This window comes from Orbicella faveolata, unplaced genomic scaffold, assembly GCF_042242905.1.
Source record: "Orbicella faveolata isolate gen_17 unplaced genomic scaffold, um_ofav_v1 contig_12, whole genome shotgun sequence".
Lineage (NCBI taxonomy): Eukaryota > Metazoa > Cnidaria > Anthozoa > Scleractinia > Merulinidae > Orbicella > Orbicella faveolata.
Window position 1 is genome coordinate 22,180,674 of NW_028301539.1, and position 4,327 is coordinate 22,185,000.

Below are 4,327 nucleotides of genomic sequence, written 5' to 3' on the forward strand. Positions count from 1 at the left end.
TGCGGCCGCCATATTCATGCCCCTCCGAGGGACACCACATACAGCTCTATAAATATTTTTCCGTGCAAATATAAATCTTCAGAAGGTTTTTATTCATCAATCATATCTCGGGTCCCCGGCCTAGTCATTAAACAGTTATTTTAATCTTTATTTTTGATGGTAGGACAGTGAAATCATTTAGACACTTCGCCAGTCGCTGCTGTCATTTTGACACATTGACAGTGAAAACAAGGAATTCGTTTATGAAGGAGAGTGTAACAATCATAAGAATAGTGCCATACAGAAATTTTTATTTGATATCAAACTTTGGCGATAAATAAGCGAAAATTTTATACAAGACGAATAAAACCTGAGGAAAATATTAATCCCGAATTAATTCCGCCGCTAAACGAAGTATGCATTTCTGTTTGAATAAGAGCGTTGTTTCTTGAATTATTGTTTGTTTTGTGGGATATCATTTTAGTCGCAATATGCGAAACCGAGGTCAGAGTTTCTGACAACAACTTTATATCACCCGAGGCGTAAATAAGTAAATTAGCAATTTGCGACTCACAAGCATTCACAAGTTGCAAAGGTTTGCAAGTTTTCATGGACTTAGAGTTATGAAAAAAAAAAAAAAACTCGCCTCAGCTGATTCAGTTAAGAATCGTTCGAGTAATGTGACGTTAGACTTTTCCCTCGTAGATGCAGTCTATCCCCTGGCAGCGAGGGAGATTTTACAGATCCACTGTACCAATAACACTCGAAACCATGAACTTACTCATCCATGGCTCTCAGCAAGGCTACAGAGAGACTAAGCATTAATCAAGGGAGCTTCTTTTGATACGCCTTTAAATTCTCAAAAATATCATTGAAAGACATAAAAAATAGCCAACAGTATTGAGCATAGAGATTCTGAGCTCGGAAATGAAAACGTGATTTTTAACATTACCTGAAGTACAGTGTAACCTTGCATTGACATGGCTGGCTCGCTCCATTGAAATGTCTATTTTATCGTCATCCAATTCCTGGAAAAAGACATTAAAGGAATAATTTAATCAAGACGACTCATTAAAATTCATTCTTCAGCATAAGATTTGGCGTGCATATGGGAAGTTAAATTCAACGAAACGGGCAAGGAAGTCACATAAATAATATGAAGAAATTCAAAAGAACTGGGAGCAAATTGTTGGCAACCGTTCTCTAACTACTTGTAATACGTATTTTTCGCTGAGTTTGTAAATTGATCCAAGTTAAGGATAAAAGACCATTTGTTTATCAGTATCTAGTGTGCCTCATGATGCGCCACTCTCTTTAAATAAAGTTGCTAGCTTGCTCGCTCACTTGCTCAGTGGCTTGACGAGCGTTTCTTGTCGACTAACCTTTTCTAACAACTTTGTATGAGACGTTTTCCGAAAGAAAAACTGAAACTACGTCTCCCCTACAAAGACAAATTGCTTAATTCGAGAGCAGTTCATACCTTCATTGCAAAGAACACACAGTGAAATCTCGCTTTACCTGGGGTACGTGCTTGTAGAGTCTGCTTGCAGAAAAGCTCTTCAATTCTTCCACACTGTTTCTCTCGGCGTAAATTCACCCAACGTAAACATAACAACAAAGCAAACCGTGAAACTTTAACCAGCGTAACGGCAAAGGAAGCCTTCTGCTACTTAAACTTCGAGAAGCGACAATAACCGTACCACCGAAGAACGCAACATGAACATTTTTTTACCACATGCATAATTTGCAATTTAAATTTTCAAACTTCTGCGACCTCGCACCACATAATGGCTCCAGTGCTGTTATGTGATTGACTGTAGTTAAGAGTGGGAAATTCAAACTTTTTCTTCAGAGAAGCATTTAGATTTGGACAGGAAAACGAGTCTTGGAGACTACAGTGTACAAAACATCTTTTTTTCGGTACCTCAAACGTTAACTCAGTGAGAAAACATTAATTTCACTTAAAACATTGCGACAAAATGGAAAAACTAAAATCATTTTGGTTTAAAAATAGCTGAGTCGAATAGAGTCGTTCTGTGTATTTAACACAGAGTTAAGTTCCTTAATGAATAGTATCTCAAAAACTTAACAATCAAACTTTAATCTGCATTTCTTCAAAATAGAAAATTGTTTGTCATCAAAGCAGACTTCGCTAGGCCTTACTCCTCTAGGTACCTGCCGATTGCCGAGTATGTATCTCACTGATATGCGTTGATGTAAATGTCGGGTTGTCGCACAGACTACATTCAGTTTTATAGACCAAGTAACGAGGAATTTCTTCTCATTCGGAGTGAAGACTTCACCGATCCTCTTTCAGACCGATACTGATTTTTTTTTCTTAAAAACATACCGGCCAAAAGTAGTTTTAATGTTATCATTTGCTAAGTAGTTTAAAGCTCTTCATAAAATATTTTTTGTTTTGTGAATGTAAAGGTGATTTCTAAGGAAATCTGTGAAGAAATGTATATTACTTAGTAATGACAGGGAAAATTATCTCCTGGTGATTGTCTGGTAGCATGCAAATTTATCATTAATTTTTAGTTTCCACTCAATGCGCACAAATTAATGCGCACGCGTTCATTTGTTTCTCAGTCAATCCTCTCAACCCAAGAAGAGGGTATCAATGAGGTTAACTGTCAAATGGCCCAAAAGCCATCCGTCAAACGTCAAAAACGCAATATTTTTTACCGTCAACCGTCAGTAAGCAAGCTATTATTAGTCGCCAAATGTTCCAGGTATCCTTAATTAAGAACTAAACGATTGCTGACTTAAATGGGGTCAAGTTGTGCTGTTTATAAATGGTTGTTTTAATATAAGTAATTACGTTAAATATACATATCTGAAGACCAAAAGCCTTATTTTTAATGCACCAATTATACTAATAATTCGATTCTTCAAATAGGGGCAAAATTTTATTTTTTTCTGAGAAATTACAGCCACATTTGCGCTTTAATTTCGTTCTATTAACCTCATTCCGACAAATCAGTTAACCATAAGCCGTCAAATGACCTAAGACTTTACCGTCAGCTATCAAAACGGCTTATTACTCGGGCTTCCCTTGGAAAGCCCGAGTCATAAGATGCAAATCGTTCTTCTTCGTCGTCGTATTTGGTCGCCAAATGGAGGGTCATAGTCCCAGGCGTTCCTTGCGTAGAGCGTGGAAACTGGGGATGAGAATGCGACAGTAGTCACTTGCAGGGATAGGAAAAAAGGCCCTTCATGTACATTAAACTTCAATACGTTCTCCTGAAAAGAGAGTGATACATTATCAACGTGGTGAGTATTCAATACCATCATTGGCTAAAAATTGAGCTAGGTTCTTTGTTTCTATTCTATTCCTTTGCTCTAATTTTCACTCAGGGAGTGTTTTGTTGCTTTTTTATTTAAATATTAAAGATTCACGCATTTGCAGAAAATAGCTTGCCAGGTCAAACTCCAACACCATAGTCTAATTTTACTCAACAGTGCTTTCGATCAGGTCAATATCTATCCTCTAAAAGGGTTGCTCCTCAACACGGACGAATCCGATGCATCAATAAATATCTTCTTTTTAATGGGGTTATTTAAAATACTGATCCCTTTATTCAAAAATATATTAATTTAACTCATCGGTCGAGAAATCACATTTTTAGCTGCGAGTTGGTTTTAGAAACATCCCAATTTAACAATCAGCCCGAACATTTATCTCCGTCGAGGTAACACATTGATCTTTTCATCCTTGTGTCTTTTGTGTAGTCAGACTAAAATACTCCTGTAGATTGAACTGAAATGACGAATTTTATAAACACCCATTCCTCCATTTACTTTATTAACAAACATAGTTAATGCTATCCACTCATTTTTTCACAAAGTTCCAGGAAGTTTCTAGTTTTTCAAGTGAGTTTTGTGTTTAGGAAAGTGCACAATTTCTTCACATTTCCTCGACGGAAATTGACCATTATCGACGTAGTCAAGACTTAAGACTAACATTGGCTGAAATGTTGGGTTCTTGGTTTCTGTTTATTTCTACCAGATGTCTCTCTTTTGTTCACTCGCAGAGTATTTTAACGCTCTTTGTGCTTTAAATGTGCAGTCATAAGTATTTTGTATTTAACTAATTTGCAATGAACACCTCACCTGGCAATCAAACTCCAAACTAATAGCGAAAAATATATAACAGCTCCTGATCGGTTCGGTTTCTTCCCCATCAAAGAGGTTGCCAATTCGAAATTTGTTTGTTATTCAAAACTACTTTTCATGTTTACATCCTTTACTGCCAAATTTGTAAAATTGAATCGTTGGCCGAGTAATCACATCTTACATTAGCGAGTGGTTATTCAAAAACATCCCAAGTTTGCAGCAAACTCAA